Here is a 24,337-nt window from a genome sequence, read left to right on the forward strand (position 1 = left end):
CTCCATTGTCACTGATTTCCAAATATTCCTGGATCTCTCTTTTAATTTGTGTTTTGAAACAAGGGTCATTGAGTAGGCTTGTGTTTAGTTTCCAATATTATTTCTTAGTTGCACCTCAAAATGAACATATAAATATATTGGTGCATGGTCACATCTATTGTTCCTATTCTGCAAGAATATGTATTGTCTTTATCTTTTCCAAATGTTATAAAATAGTCTGTCCTTGTGTGAAGGGAATGTGGAGCAGAATAATGAGTATAATCTCTTCTGGTACGAAATAGATTTCTCCATATGTCAATCAATCCAGCTACTTTAAACTGTGTGTTTGTTTTCTTATGTAGTGATTTTAGTCCATGTTTTTTCCACCCAGAAGATTCCAACCCTGGTTGCAGTCGTACATTTAGGTCTCTCCCACATATTAAGAGCCCTTCTGTTTCTGTTACCATAATATTTGTAATCTTCTGGAAGAAACCCAAATCACTTTCTGGGGGTGCATATATATTTAACAGAGTAACTGGGTGTCCCTCTATTTTTCCCCATCCTAAAATAAATCTGCCCTCTACATCTCTTATTTCAAATATCTTTTCGAAGTGTATCTTATTTGAAATGAGAAAAGCAACCCCTCTCCTACGCCCTGATTTATATGAAGAGAAGAACAAATACGTAAAGCCCGTCCTCTTTAGTTTCTCATGCTCTTTGTTGTTTAAGTGAGTTTCTTGTAGGTATACTACATGGGCTTGTTTCTTCTTCATTTTAGATATGATTCTACAGCGTTTAATTGGATTTAGCAACCCATTCACATTAAAAGAAATAAACTTTATCCCTGGCCATATGTGTTCATACTCCGGTAACCTACAGTCCCCTCCAAAAGTATTGGAACAGTGAGGCCAATCCATTTATTTTTGCTGTAGACTGAAAACATTTGGGTTTGACATTAAAATATGAATATGAGACAAAAGATCAACATTTCAGCTTTTATTTCCAGGTATTTACATCTGGATCTGATACACACTTCAGAAGATAGCAACTTTTGTCTGAACCCACCCATTTTTCTTGTGAGCAAAAGTATTGGAACATGTGACTGTCAGGTGTGTTTTGTTGCCCAGGTGTGTCCTGTTACATTGATTATTTGAACAATAAATAGCGCTGAACGTCTACGCTCAGTTTCAGATTTGGGTTTTGCCTGTGGAGACTGTGCATTTATAATTAGAGGAGTAACCAGCATGAAAACCAGAGAGCTGTCTATGGGTGAAAAACAAGTTCAGAGAAGATGGAAAATCAATCAGAGCCATTGCACAAATATTGGCCATAGCCAGTACAACCGTTTGGAATGTCCTGAAGAAGAAAGTTGACACTGGTGTACTAAGTAACAGATGTGGAACAGGTAGACCCAGGAAAACAACAGTAGTTGATGACAGAAACATTGTGTGTGCGTTAAAGAAAGACCCTAAAACAACTGTTATTGACATCAGCAACAACCTCCAGAGGGCAGGAGTGAAGGTATCACAATCTACTGTTCGCAGAAGACTTCATGAACAAAAGTACAGAGGCTTCACCAGAAGATGCAAACCACTAATGAGCAAGAAGAATAGGAAGGCCAGGCTGGAATTTGCCAAGAAGTACAGTACACCAATGCATAAACACCGATTTCCTTTAGAATTAAAGCCGTTTTTCTGTGACTACCAGCAGAAGCGCCGGTTAATCCAACATAAACATCTACTTTAATCTTCTAAAGCTAAGTACATTTCTCTACTATAATGGCCCCAGCAGAAGCTTTATATCCCTGTTCTGAGTGCAACATGTTCAGTTATTCCTTCTCCGTCTTTAGTGATAACTTTATATGTGATAAGTGTAGATTAGTTGTTAGTCTGACGGAGAAGATCTCAGGGTTAGAAGGGCGCATTCGGGCTTTAGAACAGAATATTACTAGTGAGGGTTTAGATTCAGCTGTAGCAGTCCCGAATGCCAGCAGTTTAGGTACAGAACCCCAGACTCCGGCATTAGAGCCCTCACAGCTGGGCGACTGGGTGACGTATCGGCGACATAGTCGTAGGGCAAAGCACCGACCATCTCAGTTGCACGTGTCCAACAGGTTTTCCCCACTCAGTGACCCACCCGCTGAGAAGCCTGTTAATGTAAGTGCTCTGGTTATAGGAGATTCTCAGCTCCGACACGTGCATATTGCAACCCCCATAGAGACACCAGCAACCATAGTCACTTGTATTCCGGGGGCCAGGGCACCTGACATCAGAGCAAATCTGAAAGTGCTGGCCAGGGGCGTCGTAGTGGGGTGAAAAGTGGACTGAGTTACCAGGGCCCCAAGTCGGGTGAGGGCCCTTAAGGAGTCTGGAATTATATTTTCCTTTAAATACTAATATCATTTAAAGATCACAATAAATGTTGCTAACTAATGTAAATTTAATGTTTTGGGTAAATAAATCGGTTGATTGATGGATTGAATTGTGTGCCCCCCCTCCCCCCTCACTGCACAAAATGGTTTAGTCCGCCTTCACCGGGCTAGGAGCATTTCACTTAGAGTTCATTGTGCTGAAGCGGCAGTGCGCGTGGTGTCCGTGCTATGGAAGATGATGCCCAATAAATCAAAATCCGGTTTCAGAAAAGAAAAGAGAGGCAGGAAAGAGAGAAGAAAAAAAAAATGTGGGAAAGCAACTGCTAACGAACTTCTTTCCCAAGAAAGGTGAGCCCAAATGTGAAAGCAAAAAGCCCAAATTAAACTCCTGTGGTTATAAAACACTTCAATACCACCGATTGTCAGTGCAATCTGAGGTAAACTCTAAATAATTTTTTTGTTTACATAGCCTACCACACCATAGCAATAGTATACTAATTCGAAAATTTATTTAATATTTATTATTGGGCCATAACATAATTAGGCTAATAGCCTAACTTGGCTCAGTGTCATAGGTTCATAAGGATAGGCTGACAAATTAGTAGTAAAGCTAACTTGTGAGACTTTTTTGTCACATCCATAAGAAAAATAAAATGCCACATAGTTTTTATGATGCAAATGATAATATGAAATTTGAGGAAGTTTTACACGAAATATTTAAATATTAAGCATTTTCAATCACATCCATTAGGCTACATTGGAATTGCCTGCTAATATAGGTGCAAAAACGTCAATGAAACTGAATCGAATATACCACCCATTCTTTAATAACAAGATAGAAAAAAATACGACTTCAGAGTCAGAATGTGTCACCTGCCAATGTTAAGTATGGACTCACTCTGAGCAGCATTGGTGATAATAGTAATGATAATAGTAACGAGTTAATCCAACTAAATTCCGTTAATCCAATCTCCCAAAATGAACTAACTGCGTTGATTAAATCATCAAAGTCATCATCGTCTATACTCGATCCTGTTCCAACTCGTTTACTTAAAGATTTACTCCCACCTATTGTAGCGCCCCTGCTTACATTAATCAATGCATCCCTTAGCCTTGGATATGTACCTAAATTGTTTAAAAGTGCCGTTATTAAACCCCTGATTAAAAAACCTAATCTTGATCCACATGTACTAGCTAATTATAGGCCAATTTCAAATCTTCCTTTTGTCTCTAAGATATTAGAAAAAGTCGTTTCCAAACAGTTATGTTCTTATTTGAATGAAAATTGTATTCATGAAAAATTTCATTCTGGATTTAGACCCAATCATAGTACCGAAACCGCATTAATTAGAGTAGTTAACGAGTTGTTAATGTCTTCTGATAATGGATGTGTCTCTTTTCTTGTTCTATTAGATCTTAGTGTAGCATTTGATACGGTCGATCATAACATTTTACTGGAGAGGCTAGAAAATACAGTAGGTGTTAAAGGACTCGCTCTCTCTTGATTTAAATCATATTTGACTGACCGCTCTCAATTTGTTTATGTAAATAATAAATGCTCGGAAACTACAAAAGTAAAGTGTGGTGTTCCACAGGGGTCGGTACTGGGACCACTATTATTTACACTCTTGCTATATGCTTCAACTAGGTGAAATTAGTCATAAACATGGCATAAACTTTTACTGCTATGCAGATGACACACAGCTGTATATATCAGCCAAACCAAATGATACTGACACAATCAGTAAGATAGAAGATTGTGTAAATGACATAAAAAACTGGATGTGGTGTAACTTTCTTTTACTTCATTCAGATAAAACAGAGGTTTTATTTGTTGGCTCTGAAGCTGCAAGAGACAAGCTGTCTAACCTGGTCTGTTACTCCCAGCCCAGATGTAAAAAACTTGGGTGTCACAATAGATTCAGATCTTTCCTTTGATACGCACGTCAATAATATTACTAGAGTTGCTTTCTTTTATTTGCGTAATATTTCTAAAATAAGAAATATATTATCTGTTAATGACGCCGAAAAACTGATCCATGCGTTTATAACTTCTGGGTTAGATTATTGTAATGCTCTTCTAACTGGATGCTCTGGTAGATCCATAAACAAACTCCAGTTAGTTCAGAATGTAGCAGCTCGAGTGCTAACTGGAACTAAAAAATTTGACCATATCACTCCTGTTCTATCATCTCTACACTGGCTGCCAGTTAAATTCCGCATTGATTACAAAATACTTTTACTAACCTATAAAGCGCTACATGGTCTGGTTCCACAGTATCTGAGTGAACTTATTAATCACTACAACCCAGCGCGTCCACTTCGCTCACAAGATGCAGGGTTACTTATAGTTCCTAAAATTAAATAGACCACAGCTGGTGGAGGAGCATTTTCTTACAAAGCTCCACAACTCTGGAATAATCTTCCAGAGATGGGTGCTGATGTCCTGTGAAAGCCTTCATGACCTTGTTACCTGCTCGCTCTCCCTTTTAGTTATGCTGTAATAATTAGGGCTGCCGGAGTCTAAAACTCTCTGTAAAACTGTTTTACTGAACTAGCATTGTACATTATTAACTACATTCTTTGTTGTTTTACTCCAAGGGCATTCTGATGGAAACCTGTTTACCGGCCGAGATTAAGGATTAAAGTCGAGACTGCCGTGACGACAATGCTGCTCCTGCCGGATGTGACGGGTCTGGAGTAATTGCACCAAGAATGACAAGAAATCACTACAGACTTTATTGAAGACTAGACCGAATAACAACTCTATTATTATTATTTATTTATTTACCTATTTATTGTCAGTTATAACTTTTAGATAATTTATTTCTGTGTTTGTATGATTTGTGTAAATCATGTATTTATTTAAATTATCCTCCAGGCCACCCAAGAAGGATGGGCCCTGCTGAGTCTGTGTCACGCTTTAAGCCTCCCTGTGCTCTAGTGTGCCACGCCCTTCTCTCCCCAGTCTCCAGCCAGCCTCCCTCTCCTGATTGGTTAGCTGGGGCTAATTAGCCCCGGCTGCCTGTATTTAGGAGAGGATCAGGGAAAGGCTGGTTGGAGACTATTCTGTGGTAACTCTGTTTGCTCTGGTTCCTGTTTGGTCATAGCTCTTGATTCTGATTCCTACCTGCTCTGCTCCGTCCCATCCGGTCTGTTCATTCTGTTTTGGTTTTGTTCTATGTTCCTGTCTAGTTAGTTCATGTTCTAGTAACCTGTTTAATCTTTGTTTAGCCTGTCTGTTTAGCCTGTTGGTTCGCCCTGTTAGTCATTTAAGTCCTGTTTGCCTTTAGTCCTGTCTAGTTCTTGTTTAGCTTAGGGTTTAGGTTCGTGTTTGTATATTTAGCATTTATCTTAGCTTAGGTCAAGTATTTGTTGGTTTTGTTTGTGTGATCTTTTGTCTTTATTGTTATTAAATATATCAGTTAATACCTCTCTGCGTGTGTGTGCGCCCCTCCTGTCAGTCTAGCCCACTTACCGTTACATAATAGTCTCCCCTTTTACCAGAACACAGCGAGATGTTTTTGGTACATGAATTCCCGGAGTGTAACTCCATGAGGTTCCCACAGACCTTTCCGTTAAGTAGGCCAGCTCCGTATGATGGAAGCGACTCAGGCGTCGAAGGCTTCCTTCTGCAGAGCCAGCTCTACCTGCAGAACCTTTTAGACCCCCAGCCAGCTGAAACCGATAAAATTCGGTTTATGATGTCAAGGCTGAGGGGCCCTGCTCGTGACTGGGCCAGGAAGCTTTGGTCTGACAGGGGAGTTGTGCTGAACTCGGTTAAGGTGTTCAAGGGCCTCATGAGAGCAAAATTCTCGCAGCTCATTGACGGTGCTCCAGTTTCCTATATGGCGCCCCCTGACGGCGCTCCTGTTTCCTCGATGGCGCCCCCTGACGGCGCTCCTGTTTCCTCGATGGCGCCCCCTGACGGCGCTCCTGTTTCCTCGATGGCGCCCCCTGACGGCGCTCCTGTTTCCTCGATGGCGCCCCCTGACGGCGCTCCTGTTTCCTCGATGGCGCTTCTGTTTTTGGGGTGGCGCACCCCGAGGACACTTCTGTTCCTGAATTGGCGCCCCCCGTTGGCGCTCCTGTTCCAGAGTTGGCGCATCCCGAGGGCGCTCCTGTTTCTGAGATGATCCTAGTTGGCGCTTCTGTTTTTGGGGTGGCGCACCCCGACGACACTTCTGTTCCTGAGTTTGTGCCCTCCGATGGCACTTCTGTTCCTGAGTTGGTGCCCTGCGACGGCACTTCTGTTCCTGAGTTTGTGCCCTCCGATGGCACTTCTGTTCCTGAGTTGGTGCCCTGCGACGGCACTTCTGTTCCTGAGTTTGTGCCCTCCGAGGGCACTTCTGTTCCTGAGTTGGTGCCCTGCGACGGCACTTCTGTTCCTGAGTTTGTGCCCTCCGATGGCACTTCTGTTCCTGAGTTAGTGTCTTCCGACGACACTTCTGTTCCTGAGTTGGTGTCCTCCGACGACACTTCTGTTCCTGAGTTGGTGTCCTCCGACGACACTTCTGTTCCTGAGTTGGCGCATCCCGATGGCGCTCCTGTTCCTGAGTTGGCGCATCCCGATGGCGCTCCTGTTCCTGAGTTGGCGCATCCCGATGGCGCTCCTGTTCCTGAGTTGGCGCATCCCGATGGCGCTCCTGTTCCTGAGTTGGCGCATCCCGATGGCGCTCCTGTTCCCGAGTTGGCGCAGCCCGATGCCGCTCCTGTTCCCGAGTTGGTGCCCCCTGATGGCACTCCTGTTCCCGAGTTGGTGCCCCCTGATGGCACTCCTGTTCCCGAGTGGGTGTACTCCGACGGCACTCCTGTTCCTGTGTTAGAGTCCCCCGATGGCTCTTCTGTTCCTGTGTCGGAGTACCCTGTCGGTGCTCCTGTTCCTGTGTTGGAGTTCTTCGATGGCACTCCTGTTCCTGAGTTGGCGCCCCCCGATGGCGTTTCTGTTCCTGAGATGACGCCCTCCGATGGCGTTTCTGTTCCTGAGATGACGCCCTCCGATGGCGTTTCTGTTCCTGAGATGACGCCCTCCGAAGGCGCTTCTGTTCCTGAGATGACGCCCTCCGATGGCGTTTCTGTTCCTGAGATGGCGTACTCCGAAGGCGCTTCTGTTTCTGAGATGACGCCCTCAGATGGCGTTTCTGTTTCTGAGATGACGCCCTCCGATGGCGTTTCTGTTCCTGAGATGACGCCTACCGAAGGCGCTTCTGTTCCTGAGATGGCGTACTACGATGGCGCTTCTGTTCCTGAGATGACGCCCTCCGATGGCGTTTCTGTTCCTGAGATGGCGTACTCCGATGGCGTTTCTGTTTCTGAGATGACGCCCTCAGATGGCGTTTCTGTTCCTGTGATGACGCCCTCCGAAGGCGTTTCTGTTCCTGAGAGGACGCCCTCCGATGGCGTTTCAGTTCCTGAGATGGCGTCCTCCGAAGGCACTTCTGTTCCGGAGATGGCGTTCTCCGATGGTATTTCTGTTGATGAGATGATGCTCGACGGCGCTCCGGGCTCCTCGTCAGCGCCCCCCAACGGCGCTTCTGAACTCTCGTCGACACCCCTAGATGGTGCTCCTGACTCCTCGTCAGCGCCCCCAGACGGCGCTTCTGAACTCTCGTCGACACCCCTAGATGGTGCTCCTGACTCCTCGTCAGCGCCCCCAGACGGCGCTTCTGAACTCTCGTCGGCACCCCTAGATGCTGCTCCTGATTCCTCGTCAGCGCCCCCCGATGGCGCTTCTGAATTCTCGGTGACGCCCCCCGACGGCACATCTGGATTTCTGTTGGCAGCCGGCGTCCCACCATTTTTATCACGCCTACCTGAGGACATTCTTAATGACTTTGAATTTGCCCCTCAGGGCCCGGGACCTCCTTGTTTTGGGATATTTTTTTTTTGGGGCACTCCAGGAGGCGTGCCTTTGGGAGGGGGCTACTGTCACGCTTTAAGCCTCCCTGTGCTCTAGTGTGCCACGCCCTTCTCTCCCCAGTCTCCAGCCAGCCTCCCTCTCCTGATTGGTTAGCTGGGGCTAATTAGCCCCGGCTGCCTGTATTTAGGAGAGGATCAGGGAAAGGCTGGTTGGAGACTATTCTGTGGTAACTCTGTTTGCTCTGGTTCCTGTTTGGTCATAGCTCTTGATTCTGATTCCTACCTGCTCTGCTCCGTCCCATCCGGTCTGTTCATTCTGTTTTGGTTTTGTTCTATGTTCCTGTCTAGTTAGTTCATGTTCTAGTAACCTGTTTAATCTTTGTTTAGCCTGTCTGTTTAGCCTGTTGGTTCGCCCTGTTAGTCATTTAAGTCCTGTTTGCCTTTAGTCCTGTCTAGTTCTTGTTTAGCTTAGGGTTTAGGTTCGTGTTTGTATATTTAGCATTTATCTTAGCTTAGGTCAAGTATTTGTTGGTTTTGTTTGTGTGATCTTTTGTCTTTATTGTTATTAAATATATCAGTTAATACCTCTCTGCGTGTGTGTGCGCCCCTCCTGTCAGTCTAGCCCACTTACCGTTACAGTCTGGTTCCTCTCAAGGTTTCTTCCTGTAATTTTCAGGGAGTTTTTCCTTGCCACAGTCGCCCTCGGCTTGCTCAACAGGGGTTTTTGTATCTGTTGGTCCTGGATTTTGTAAAGTTGCTTTGAGACAATGTCTATTGTAAAAGACGCTATATAAATAAAGTTGACTTGACAAGCCTCAGAAATTTTTATGGACTGATGAGACAAAGATTAACCTTTACCAATGTGATGGAAAGGCTAAAGTTTGGAGAAAGAAAGGATCTGCTCATGATCCCAAACATACAAGCTCATCTGTAAAACACAGTGGAGGTAATGTCATGGCTTGGGCTTGCATGGCTTCTTCATTGATGATGTCACGCATGATGGCAGCAGTACAATGAACTCAGAAGTCTACAGAAACATTTTGTCTGTTAATTTAAAGAAAGATGCAACCAAACTGATTGGGAGATCCTTCATCATGCAGCAAGATAATGACAAAAAAAACACTGCCAAAACTACAAAGGAGTCCATCAGGGGCAAGAAGTGGAAGGTTTTGGACCAGCCTAGACTTAAACCCTATAGAGCATGCATTTTACCTGCTAAAGAGGAGACTGAAGGGAGTAACACCCCAAAACAAACACCAACTGAAAGAGGCTGCAGTAAAAGCCTGGACAAACATCACAAAAGAAGAAAGCAAAAGTTTAGTGATGTCAGGGGGTCACAGGCTTGATGCAGTTATTGCAAGCAAAGGATTTGCAACTAAATATTAAGTCTTATTCACTTTAATCTGTTTTAAGTTGATCTGTTCCAATACTTTTGCTCACAAGAAAAATGGGTGGGTTCAGACAAAAGGTGCTATCTTCTGAACTGTGTATCAGATCCAGATGTAAATACCTGGAAATAAAAGCTGACATGTTGATCTTTTGTCTCATATTCACCTTTTAATGTCAAACCCAAATGTTTTCAGTCTACAGCAAAAATAAAGGGATTGGACTCACTGTTCCAATACTTTTGGAGGGGACTGTATAATCACATACATAAAACTTAATTGATTCACTCCCTGAACAAACAAATGCAAGTAAACAATAAACATCAAACATGAACAACGATGTGGTTCCAAGGTTGGGGTCTTCAACAAACGACCCTGTACTAAGCTAGAAAGAATATCTAGCTGTGGGGGAAGGTCTCTCCAATCCACTGTGGCATCCAGAAAAAAGAAAAACCGACAAGTCTCTGTCCACCAGTCACAGAAAATTCCAGTGTGTGTTCCTCAGGTGTATATTTTAAGAGCCATTAAGGAAAACAATAGTAAAAAATGTATACTGAACTGAAGAATCACAGCGCATTATATATTTCCAAGTAAGGAAAATAGCGTCTTTTAAATAAAGTTACATTTAGCTTATTTAAATTTCTAAGGTTAATCCAACCTTACTACTCTCCTGAAGGGGGCAGGGGCTGTCTTCTAAACGCACGTAGTCTCTCTCGAATATTTTGTCCTCGCTCTTCGCATGCTCGCTGCTGTTTCCTCCCTCCCACTGTCTCCCATATTGAGCGAGAGAACTGTTCAGCCAGGGACTCTTTTGATGTGGTCACGTTGATAGGGAAGCCGCCGTCTCTCATATCTTTAGTCGCCTCCTCCACTGTGTGGTACAGCTGCGTCTCATCCTCGTAGAATGTAGAACATGTAGTTTAGCAGGGAACAGTGTTTGGTAGCGGAGTACTTTCATCGGAGTATACTTTACATTTCTGTAGTACTGCTGGAGGGTAGACCTGATCGAAATATATTGGCCTCCCGTTCAAATTCACCCTTTTCTGTCCCCATACCTTGTGAAGAAGCTGTACTTTAGATTTGTATCTGAGAAATTGAATTATAATCGACCGTGGCTTGTCCTTGTTACTCTCGGGGGGGGGGGGGGGGTCTCGGTGTGAGTGCGCGGTGTGCTCTCTCCATATCCAGCTGAGTGGTCGCTGGGAGCTCGAGCGTTTCCCAAAGTAACTTCTCTATAAATTCCACCATAATTGGCACTTCCGCTCCCTCTGGGACATTATATATCTGTAAGTTCTCTCTCCGGGATCTCCCTTCCTGATCGATTAGTTTGTTCTCTTGTTGAGTCACTATTTTTATCAGCTTGCCTACTACCTGCTCCATATTTTGGTCTTCTCAAATCGTGTCTCTGCTTCTGCTATTTTATGATTGATGGGAGCAAGCTCAGGTTTAATATCCCATAACTGCTGTTTTGCGTCTTTGTGAAAGTCTCGGATTTTTTCCAGCACTCTCGCTAAACTTGCTGCTTCATGTGATCGAGCCTTAGCATTAGCTTCTTCATCATGTGCATGTGTAGATGAGCTGTTTTCTCAAAAATGAGTGAGAATCGGAAGCGTTCTTAGTGATGTAGGCAATCCCAGAATTCATTGCACCATCTCGTCTCTCACAGAAAAATAAGCATGTCTGATGGTGTGGATATACATTTACATTTTCAGCATTTAGCAGAAGCTTTAAACCAAAGCGACTTACACAATGAGCTCAACTCCAGTGTGAATGTGCTGGTGTATTTTGAGAACACTCTGACGATTAAAACTCTTCTCACACTGTGAGCACTGATACGGTTTCTCTCCAGTGTGAATGCGCTGGTAATTTCTGAGATAACGTTGATCACTAAAACTATTCCCACACTGTGAGCACTGATACTGTTTCTCTCCAGTGTGAATGCGCTGGTGTATTTTGAGAAGACTCTGATGATTAAAACTCTTCCAACACTGTGAGCACTGATACGGTTTCTCTCCAGTGTGAATGCGCTGGTGATTTCTGAGATGACTCTGTTGATTAAAACTCTTCCCACACTGTGAGCACTGATACGGTTTCTCTCCAGTGTGAATGCGCTGGTGTTTTTTAAGATTACTCTTTTGATTAAAACTCTTCCCACACTGTAAACACTGATACGGTTTCTCTCTGGTGTGAATGTGCTGGTGTATTTTAAGAGCACTTGGAAAAATAAAGCTCTTTCTACACTGTGAGCACTGATACGGTTTCTCTCCAGTGTGAATGCGCTGAAGTATTTTAAAAGCACTTGGAGAACTAAAGCTCTTCCCACACTGTAAGCACTGACATGGTTTCTCTCCAGTGTGAATGCGCTGGTGTATATTAAGAGTACTCTGTTGATTAAAACTCTTCCCACACTGTGAGCACTAATACGGTTTCTCTCCAGTGTGAATGCGTTGATGTATTTTGAGATTATTCTGTTGATTAAAACTCTTCCCACACTGTGAGCACTGATACGGTTTCTCTCCAGTGTGAATGCGCTGGTGTATTTTAAGAGCACTGGGAGAACTAAAGCTCTTCCCACACTGTGAGCACTGATACGGTTTCTCTACAGTATGAATGCGCTGGTGTATTTTAAGAGCATTTGGAAAACTAAAGCTCTTCCCACACTGTGAGCACTGATACGGTTTCACTCCAGTGTGAATGCGCTGGTGTATTTTAAGAGAACTGGGAGAACTAAAGCTCTTCCCACACTGTGAGCACTGATACGGTTTCTCTACAGTATGAATGCGCTGGTGTATTTTAAGAGCATTTGGAAAACTAAAGCTCTTCCCACACTGTGAGCACTGATACGGTTTCACTCCAGTGTGAATGCGCTGGTGCATTTTAAGAGCACTTGGAGAACTAAAGCTCTTCCCACACTGTGAGCACTGATACGGTTTCTCTCCAGTGTGAATGCGCTGGTGTCTTTTAAAATCACTCTGATAACTAAAACTCTTCCCACACTGTGAGCACTGATACGGTTTCTCTACAGTATGAATGCGCTGGTGTATTTTAAGAGCATTTGGAAAACTAAAGCTCTTCCCACACTGTGAGCACTGATACGGTTTCACTCCAGTGTGAATGCGCTGGTGCATTTTAAGAGCACTTGGAGAACTAAAGCTCTTCCCACACTGTGAGCACTGATATGGTTTCTCTCCAGTGTGAATGCGCTGGTGCATTTTAAGAGCATTTGGAGAACTAAAGCTGTTCCCACACTGTGAGCACTGATACGGTTTCTCTCCAGTGTGAATGCGCTGGTGTTTTTTGAGAGAAATATGTTGAATAAAACTCCTCCCACACTGTGAGCACTTATACGGTTTCTCTCCAGTGTGAATGCGCTGGTGACTTTGGAGATTACTCTGTTGATTAAAGCTCTTCCCACACTGTGAGCACTGATACGGTTTCTCTCCAGTGTGAATGCGCTGGTGTATTTTAAGAGCACTGGGAGAACTAAAGCTCTTCCCACACTGTGAGCACTGATACGGTTTCTCTCCAGTGTGAATGCGCTGGTGCATTTTAAGAGCACTGGGAGAACTTTCCACACTGTGAGCAGACGTTCCTTCTGTTCTGTTCTCTGGTGAGAGAGCTGTTAATGCTGACAGCACCAGAGGACGTCTGCTGATCACTGGAGCTTCTGGTGGGCATCAGATCCTCATGTTCAGTCTTAATCTTCACCAGGGTCTCATATTTGACACTGTGGGGGGTCTTGATGTGTTTGTGGAGATGATTTTGGGTTGTACAGGAACGTGGACTCGAGGAGCAGCAGAAATCCTTGTTCAATCCTGAAGAAGAAAAACACAAGCTGCTCTTGTAACACAATCAATTACAAACATCACAATGAACACAGAGCAGATCAAATGATTTTCAAAGCTAAAAGTGAAGAGGAGCAAAGACACGGTACTGAGTGAGTATAGAGTGAGATAAAGAGTAAATAACCTCAGCACTTTTACTTTCAATATAGCAACAGAACATATTCACTCTTTTACACGCCTCAGTTATTTACTGGATTATATTATTAATATTATAAATATCATTATTATTATTATCATTACTGATGATAGAAACATTCTGACAGATGAACCATTAATAAATAAAACAGGTTTCATTGCTCAAGATTTGAAACATTCTTACTGAGATCATCTTCATCTTCAGGTTCCTCCTTCTTCTGAGGCAGGACACCTCCAAGTGATTGGTACACTGAGGAGAGGTGTCTATCAGAGGTGATGAGTTCCAGAGGGATTAATGATACTTCACCTGAAATGACATCAACATGTGAAGAAAGCTCAACAACTGGGACTAGTGTAGGGAGGCGTGTTGTTGTTGTTGTTGTTTTAATGATATAATAAATCTTAGTTCCATTAAAAACTTGAGTCCAGACTGGAGTGAAGCAGCACTTCTCCACAGGACAGAACCATACAGGACAGATTCTGATCCACTATCCACTAATTACTGACCCCAATACTGACCATCCTGTTCTGTACCACACTGTCTGGTGGAAAAGTGCTAAATTGTTCCATATGTACTTACAGCAGAAATCTTCATCTTCAGATCCTTCATCTTTTATATCCATGGGGGCGATGTGTCCCTGGTCAAAATATCCTATAGGATTTTCAGTTTTTCCAATACAGTCCTATAGGATTCCAAAAATCCTATAGGACTTTTTGTTTTTTCCTATAAGAATTCAATTGGATTCTACATGTTCAACTGTCTCCCTGTTGTAAATATGAAATAATTATATTTAACCTTATCATTAAAGAATGTATACACACATAGGGAAATTGACAGTAATACAATATCTTCAGAATAATTAATAAATTACTCATAATTACATGTTTATTTGCAGGTATACAACAATAATACATGGATAAAAATACACACACACACACACACACACACACACAAACACACACACACATATATATATATATATATATATAGTAGGGCTGTCAAACGATTAAATTTTTTAATCGCGATTAATCTCAGAATTTCATATAGTTAATCGCGATTAATCGCATAAAAAAAATCTGTGTAAATGTTATAGAAAACAAGGATTTTTAAGTGAAATGTTACAGTTAAAATGGTGAACACATTTTATGCTAAATGTACTGATGTTAAAAACTGCTGGGACAAGAGAAAACTGTTTTATTCACTCACATACTAGGCAGTAATACTATCCAGTGGTTTAATGGACGTTTCTACACGAACTGAGTGTGTTTAGACTAGGGTGGCCAGATTCATAGTAACAAAAAGGAGGACATTACACCCCAAAAAGCCGGACATCATATTAGGAACAGGGGGACATGCTACTGCAACACACAGAATGAATCCAGAACCCATATAACAGAGTTTTTGACCAATTTAAGCAAGAATTATATAACAAATGACTGTTTTACTCACTAAATGTTGTGTCTTTTCATATTTAGGTCCGTTCATCGCTGCCTCAAAAGTTTACTTTTTGGCATTTTCACCGCGTTCCTGATCATGAGAGCTGAGTGATTGACTCAAGTAGCGGTGTTTACAAAACAGAGAGGGCGGGCGAAATTCAACCACCCAATCACAGACTAGCTTTTAGAGGGCGGACCTTCTCCGATTGGCCAGTGGTAGCTCTATATATAGTTATATATATATTAGGGCTGTCGAAGTTAACGCGATAATAACGCATTAACGCAATCTCAATTTAACGCGATTATAAAAATTAGTGCCGTTAACGCAAATTCTAGTTCATGTTGAGACTTGACTGGTAGAACAAACATTTGAATGTCGGACTTGCCACCGTTTTTCATTTGCGGTTTGTTAACATAATGTTACCGAGCGTCGTAGTGTCGTAGTAATGCACTTGCATAATAAAGAAGCTGCCAGTCCTCCATTCACGTAACGCTAGGACGGACACTTCAAAATCCTCCTTTTGGAGTGAACTGGTTTCATTTTTGATCAATATTATTTACCATTGGCTCAGGTACATGTCGAAACAAATGCTTTGTATATCATTGGTTTAACAGCCTCATTTGACTCCTTATAGAGCTACCACTGGCCAATCGGAGAAGGTCCGCCCTCTAAAAGCTAGTCTGTGATTGGGTGGTTGAATTTCGCCCGCCCTCTCTGTTTTGTAAACACCGCTACTTGAGTCAATCACTCAGCTCTCATGATCAGGAACGCGGTGAAAATGCCAAAAAGTAAACTTTTGAGGCAGCGATGAACGGACCTAAATATGAAAAGACACAACATTTAGTGAGTAAAACAGTCATTTGTTATATAATTCTTGCTTAAATTGGTCAAAAACTCTGTTATATGGGTTCTGGATTCATTCTGTGTGTTGCAGTAGCATGTCCCCCTGTTCCTAATATGATGTCCGGCTTTTTGGGGTGTAATGTCCTCCTTTTTGTTACTATGAATCTGGCCACCCTAGTCTAAACACACTCAGTTCGTGTAGAAACGTCCATTAAACCACTGGATAGTATTACTGCCTAGTATGTGAGTGAATAAAACAGTTTTCTCTTGTCCCAGCAGTTTTTAACATCAGTACATTTAGCATAAAATGTGTTCACCATTTTAACTGTAACATTTCACTTAAAAATCCTTGTTTTCTATAACATTTACACAGATTTTTTTTTTATGCGATTAATCGCGATTAACTATATGAAATTCTGAGATTAATCGCGATTAAAAATTTTAATCGTTTGACAGCCCTAATATATATATACAGTGTATCACAAAAGTGAGTACACCCCTCACATTTCTGCAAATATTTCATTATATCTTTTCATGGGACAACACTATAGAAATAAAACTTGGATATAAGTTAGAGTAGTCAGTGTACAACTTGTATAGCAGTGTAGATTTACTGTCTTCTGAAAATAACTCAACACACAGCCATTAATGTCTAAATGGCTGGCAACATAAGTGAGTACACCCCACAGTAAACATGTCCAAATTGTGCCCAAAGTGTCAATATTTTGTGTGACCACCATTATTATCCAGCACTGCCTTAACCCTCCTGGGCATGGAATTCACCAGAGCTGCACAGGTTGCTACTGGAATCCTCTTCCACTCCTCCATGATGACATCACGGAGCTGGTGGATGTTAGACACCTTGAACTCCTCCACCTTCCACTTGAGGATGCCCCACAGGTGCTCAATTGGGTTTAGTCCATCACTTTTACCTTCAGCTTCCTCAGCAAGGCAGTTGTCATCTTGGAGGTTGTGTTTGGGGTCGTTATCCTGTTGGAAAACTGCCATGAGGCCCAGTTTTCGAAGGGAGGGGATCATGCTCTGTTTCAGAATGTCACAGTACATGTTGGAATTCATGTTTCCCTCAATGAACTGCAGCTCCCCAGTGCCAGCAACACTCATGCAGCCCAAGACCATGATGCTACCACCACCATGCTTGACTGTAGGCAAGATACAGTTGTCTCGGTACTTCTCACCAGGGCGCCGCCACACATGCTGGACACCATCTGAGCCAAACAAGTTTATCTTGGTCTCGTCAGACCACAGGGCATTCCAGTAATCCATGTTCTTGGACTGCTTGTTTTCAGCAAACTGTTTGCTGGCTTTCTTGTGCGTCAGCTTCCTTCTGGGATGACGACCATGCAGACCGAGTTGATGCAGTGTGCGGTGTATGGTCTGAGCACTGACAGGCTGACCTCCCACGTCTTCAACCTCTGCAGCAATGCTGGCAGCACTCATGTGTCTATTTTTTAAAGCCAACCTCTGGATATGACGCCGAACACGTGGACTCAACTTCTTTGGTCGACCCTGGCGAAGCCTGTTCCGAGTGGAACCTGTCCTGGAAAACCGCTGTATGACCTTGGCCACCATGCTGTAGCTCAGTTTCAGGGTGTTAGCAATCTTCTTATAGCCCAGGCCATCTTTGTGGAGAGCAACAATTCTATTTCTCACATCCTCAGAGAGTTCTTTGCCATGAGGTGCCATGTTGAATATCCAGTGGCCAGTATGAGAGAATTGTACCCAAAACACCAAATTTAACAGCCCTGCTCCCCATTTACACCTGGGACCTTGACACATGACACCAGGGAGGGACAACGACACATTTGGGCACAATTTGGACATGTTCACTGTGGGGTGTACTCACTTATGTTGCCAGCTATTTAGACATTAATGGCTGTGTGTTGAGTTATTTTCAGAAGACAGTAAATCTACACTGCTATACAAGCTGTACACTGACTACTCTAAGTTATATCCAAGTTTCATGTCTATAGTGTTGTCCCATGAAAAGATATAATGAAATATTTGCAGAAATGTGAGGGGTGTACTCACTTTTGTGATACACTGTATATATATATATATATATATAGTTATATTTCACAATATTTTAAATATCTACATTTCCATCATTGTTGTCTGGCCCATAAGCAGTTAAGTTATGAAAAACAAAAATAGAAGCTATAAGAATTAACAAATAAATAGTTCAAAAATAAGAATACATCTAAACAAAGTTATTTAGTAACTCATTCATACATTCAGACATTTGGCTAATTTCTCTGTTTTTTTCTTCTAAATTTCTCCATATTTGATCTCACCAACTTTGAACATGTCAAGTGTATATCTTTAATTTCCATGCATTGCATATGCTGTGTTTAATCTACTCTCACAAATATAGACTTAGTCTATTTCTATACTGTTTGGCTGTAATGACACATACATATTTTTGTGAATTTTCCCAATGAAAACTACCTTGCGGACCACATCAATTGGTTTCACAGCTATTCTTGTTGTTGTAAGTCTAACAATTTTTTAATGTGCCACTGCCTCTGAGCCAAACCGTGCTGTTTCCGTTTGGAAAAGCTGTACCAAAAACACTGGATTGTTATTATTTTCTTTTGGGATATTTATTATTGACTTTATTACCCCAATGCTACCATTTTTCAGCTCAGTAGTATAGCTATTGTGTTTATGCCCTTGTCCATATGCCTCTGTTGTGAACACCTTTCCGCTTAAAACAGCCCGGTCATAAAATTCAGCAGTCATATTGGTCTTCTGAATGCTACAAAATGGAAGTAGCAATGAGCATTCTGTTTCTTCCAGTGACTTCAGACAGGGACAACCCAGAAAAACAATGTCATTAATTTTCTTTGCTTTTGATGTCAGAGGATAGCCAGCCATCCAATCATTAACAATTTTGTCAACTCTGTGTGAGACACTACCAACAGTGTGAGATTTCCTGAGTAACTTAGGTAAAGACTGAAAGATGGTAAAACGCAGAGCTATTTGCCTTGGTATAGATTGTGTCCCATGGCATAACTGCAAAAGTTTTTGATTATGGCTTTTGAATGGAAATGTAGATGTTGACCATAATGGTCCATGCATTTTCACAGAGAATGGCAAGTGAGTCAGTAGGTGCACATTGAAAGACATGTGACACAAGCCATATGTTTCTGGCATCTGACAGACAAATTTGTTCAGTTTTCTAGAGGCGTCTGCAAAGTCACACTCTGAAATGTTCTCCTTGAGAAGACAGAAGACTGCACTGACCAAAAGTAACCAGTGTTTCAAGTATTTGGCTGGCAGGATCATTTGCAGCACTGGTAAGCTATAAAAAAGTAACCAGCTCCGGCATTCTGCAGCCTTCCACTTGTGTGCCACATGCACAGTACGTGGAACTCTGGGTACATCAGAGGGTGGTGAGATGGAGAGCAACCTTTGATCAACAGTGTCTTTTGAGGTTCCAATATACAGTGTATCACAAAAGTGAGTACACCCCTCACATTTTTGCAAATATTTGATTATATCTTTTCATGGGACAACACTATAGACATGAAACTTGGATATAACTTAGAGTAGTCAGTGTACAGCTTGTATAGCAGTGTAGATTTACTGTCTTCTGAAAATAACTCAACACACAGCCATTAATGTCTAAATAGCTGGCAACATAAGTGAGTACACCCCACAGTGAACATGTCCAAATTGTGCCCAAATGTGTCGTTGTCCCTCCCTGGTGTCATGTGTCAAGGTCCCAGGTGTAAATGGGGAGCAGGGCTGTTAAATTTGGTGTTTTGGGTACAATTCTCTCATACTGGCCACTGGATATTCAACATGGCACCTCATGGCAAAGAACTCTCTGAGGATGTGAGAAATAGAATTGTTGCTCTCCACAAAGATGGCCTGGGCTATAAGAAGATTGCTAACACCCTGAAACTGAGCTACAGCATGGTGGCCAAGGTCATACAGCGGTTTTCCAGGACAGGTTCCACTCGGAACAGGCTTCGCCAGGGTCGACCAAAGAAGTTGAGTCCACATGTTCGGCGTCATATCCAGAGGTTGGCTTTAAAAAATAGACACATGAGTGCTGCCAGCATTGCTGCAGAGGTTGAAGACGTGGGAGGTCAGCCTGTCAGTGCTCAGACCATACGCCGCACACTGCATCAACTCGGTCTGCATGGTCGTCACCCCAGAAGGAAGCTGACGCACAAGAAAGCCAGCAAACAGTTTGCTGAAGACAAGCAGTCCAAGAACATGGATTACTGGAATGCCCTGTGGTCTGACGAGACCAAGATAAACTTGTTTGGCTCAGATGGTGTCCAGCATGTGTGGCGGCGCCCTGGTGAGAAGTACCAAGACAACTGTATCTTGCCTACAGTCAAGCATGGTGGTGGTAGCATCATGGTCTTGGGCTGCATGAGTGTTGCTGGCACTGGGGAGCTGCAGTTCATTGAGGGAAACATGAATTCCAACATGTACTGTGACATTCTGAAACAGAGCATGATCCCCTACCTTCGAAAACTGGGCCTCATGGCAGTTTTCCAACAGGATAACGACCCCAAACACAACCTCCAAGATGACAACTGCCTTGCTGAGGAAGCTGAAGGTAAAGGTGATGGACTAAACCCAATTGAGCACCTGTGGCGCATCCTCAAGTGGAAGGTGGAGGAGTTCAAGGTGTCTAACATCCACCAGCTCCGTGATGTCATCATGGAGGAGTGGAAGAGGATTCCAGTAGCAACCTGTGCAGCTCTAGTGAATTCCATGCCCAGGAGGGTTAAGGCAGTGCTGGATAATAATGGTGGTCACACAAAATATTGACACTTTGGGCACAATTTGGACATGTTCACTGTGGGGTGTACTCACTTATGTTGCCAGCCATTTAGACATTAATGGCTGTGTGTTGAGTTATTTTCAGAAGACAGTAAATCTACACTGCTATACAAGTTGTACACTGACTACTCTAAGTTATATCCAAGTTTCATGTCTATAGTGTTGTCCCATGAAAAGATATAATGAAATATTTGCAGAAATGTGAGGGGTGTACTCACTTTTGTGATACACTGTACCATGGGCAGTCATGATATTTGCTGTTGAACCAGAGATCTAAATACTGTTTTGTCACTCCAAGCAGTACACAGTGCATATAATCTACAGGGAAACTCTTCACTATATCAAAACCAGTTGAGCTGCTCAGAAGAATCAATGGTGACAGTGACTTAACACCTAGGATATGATCAACACCCTCTTCAATGGCCTTCTGTCCACATTCCACAACATGTTCATGGCTTCTCATTTCAGCCTGTACAGCAGGATACACCCTTGTGTAGCCTCTTCCCTTTGCCACAACCATTCCTTCACTGAGACAGAAACCACAACCATATGCACCATTAAACTGGTGAACACCCTGAAGCATGCACCTGGCCACTGCATCACATGTACAAGCTACAGGGAACACTCTTGAAACTCTTGTAATGCCTGTTTTTGGATGCACCCATTTGACACCATGTGTGTTAATCTCTTTAATATCTTCTACAAACTGTTTAAAAAATGTGGACATTTCTGGCTTTCCACGTCCAAACCAGACACCTGCCAGCAGCACATTTTTATAACGCACTTCAGCTGGAAGTTCATTTATTACACAGCGAATTGGCCACAGAGAGTATGATGAAGAATTGAAAACAGAAATACCATCACAATTCCAAAGCAAGGACACATCACCACAACTAAAGTTTGTGATTCCTTTAAGCATTTCACTGTGATGTACGTCTGTATGCTCTACAATGGGGCAGTCCTCCCTTTGTAGGATGTCTCTGATCTGACTGTCAAGTGATACACTAATAAAAAAGTTACCTTCCCTAAGATTTTTATCAGTGTCACTTTTATCACCACAGGCCATACAATGTGTATTTTGCTTGGGTAGACACATTCCACAGCCTTCACAAAAATAATGTATGGTAATAGAATCTGCTGGGTTTTTAAACAGTGTTTTGAATATATGGAGAGAATGTGGCAAAATGTTATTTGCTGGTAAGAGGAGGCTTAGTAGTTTTAAATTATCTTCTACAGCTCTAGCGCTTAAGTTGTGTCTAAGAGAATAAGCTAGAATGAGCACTACACATTGTGCAAGTGTTATGTCTGACCCTGGGTAAAGTGGAGCCCCCATAAACTCTGATTCAGAGTTTGGAAATTCATGAACACCTTCTGTGTTACCAGAATCTGGCAAAACTTCAGAAATTGTGTCACTACATGATACGGTGTCCTCCTCATGTTCACACTGTAGTGAACTAGAGAGGTCAATGTCCATTTCCAGAACAGAACAGGGGGATGAATCTTCAGTGATGTTTCCATTATGAGTCTGGGGAAAATCACAATGGTGGTTTCCCTTTCTCCATTTTGTGGTCTTTGGGAGTGGTTCCATCAAATCAGCATCCAAAAATCTAACAAAAGAACAACAAACTTGAAACTACAATAGGAAATGTGTAAACCTTTTCTGGTTTCGAACCAGATGCAAGGATGGAAAATAAGGTGCCATAAGGACTTTAAAAATACCTTTTCTACAGGCCTTTTCTACATGTATTCATTGTCTCTGTGTCCATTATTCCATTAATTTGTACAGATTGTATTAGTAAAATTAGGAGTCCTGGTACAGCTGACAAGGGATCTGTGGGTCAAGTATGGTATAATAAGAGAATTAAAACATACAGTATATACAGTGTGTGTGACTACATCTATATATATATATATATATATATATATATATATATATATATATATATATATATATATATATATATATATATATATATATTATATATATATATATATATATATATATATATTATATATATATATATATATATATTAGAGAGAAAGAGGGAGATTCAGCTAACACAGGGAAGCTTCTACAGTGGCTTCTACTGACCTGCGCGTGCGGAATCAGAATTTGAATTACACCTGGTCCGTTAAAGACGTTGGATCCGACCAGGAGTCTACCAGCTACTGAGAAGGTACAAACATACAGTATATACACACTTTCATTTAAGCTTATTTTCTTTAGAAATGCGATTTAGAAATATTATATTTTATTAAGTACATATAAATAAATCAATTAAGTAAGTTTTTATAGTTTAAGTTCGTAGTGTTTGTTAACGGTAACTTACGTCCGCCGGCATTAGGGTTAATTGCGTTTAACATTGCATTTACATCATATATTTTGATTAAAAAATTTGTAAGACATGTCCGATAGTTTTCTTGATGTTTTTTTTTAAGTTATATTAATTGGATATTAATAACGTTATAGCCAGACAGCTAACTTGCTGTGCTGGAGTACCGTTATTTAAAGTTACCATGACAACCATGACACTGTTTGCAGGAGCGAGACTCTGACGGGATTTTTTTTTATTTTGAATCTCAGGAAAACATTCTGAAAAACAAATTCTGAACTACATCTACAGTATATCTAAACACGCTGTGCATGTCGTTCATACTGTATGAGCAGTGATGGGTGAGAACTGAGGGGGGAGTGGAGCGGCGGAACGGGGTGCAGTTTATACCCCCATTTAGCACCAGAAGCGGCGCGCTGCGCGTTATACGCTCCTATAATCAACACACAGGCTGCGCGCGCAGCACCGCGGCGGTAATTTATACGCTTCGGGTCTAGAGATTGAAATTAGAGTCTACGCCTTGTCTTTTTTTTACTGCAGCATTACAATATACACACATACATACATACATACATACATACACACACACACTGACTGGCCACTTCATTAATATCAACTTATAGTTTATATAACATATAAGAAAAAGTTATTGTTAATTAGTAAACACCTGTATAAAAAATATTTTTACTATTCTACTTTTATTTGATAAGTCTCACTGAGTGTGTGTGTGTGTGTGTGTATGTGTGTGTGTGCGTGTGCATGTGTGTGTTTGTGTGTCCCTCTCTCTCATTCCAGAGTATGGCCTATATGCTAATACAGTGGATAGAAGATCCACCTACATGGGATTTTTTGCCTATAAAAAAAAATCGCAAACGAAATTTGCTCAGTGGGTTCAATGTGTGATGTATTTTATGGCGATGAAACAAGCCCAGCAAAAATTCTACAAAAAGGTTAGTGAATTTCATCAGTACATCAGTACATTCACCCAAAGTAAGAACTGAAGTAGGCACACTATACACCAAGTTCCAAATTATTATGCAATTTATATTTTTCTCTGATTTTCCTACATGATCGATGCAGATGACAGTCAGTATAATTTTCAAGTCATCAAGTTAGAGTATGAATCGAATTTCTATTGAACAAACCTCCCAATGATCACAGTATTTTTTTTTTTCAAAAATAAAAAAACTCAAAATGCACTGTTTTAAATTATTATGCACAACAGAGTTTCCATATAGGTTGTAAAGAACTGAAAATAGTCATTTGTTGAATTGGCAGCATTAAGAGGTCACATTCACTGAAATCAAAAGATATTTCAATCAAAA

At 41.8% G+C, this 24,337-nt stretch overlaps 1 pseudogene; it reads right to left on the reverse strand.

Annotated features, from left to right (window-relative positions):
• LOC134334891 (uncharacterized) overlaps window positions 1-24,337 on the reverse strand; it is a 759,100-nt pseudogene that overhangs the window by 17,688 nt on the left and 717,075 nt on the right.

Source organism: Trichomycterus rosablanca, chromosome 2, assembly GCF_030014385.1.
Source record: "Trichomycterus rosablanca isolate fTriRos1 chromosome 2, fTriRos1.hap1, whole genome shotgun sequence".
Lineage (NCBI taxonomy): Eukaryota > Metazoa > Chordata > Actinopteri > Siluriformes > Trichomycteridae > Trichomycterus > Trichomycterus rosablanca.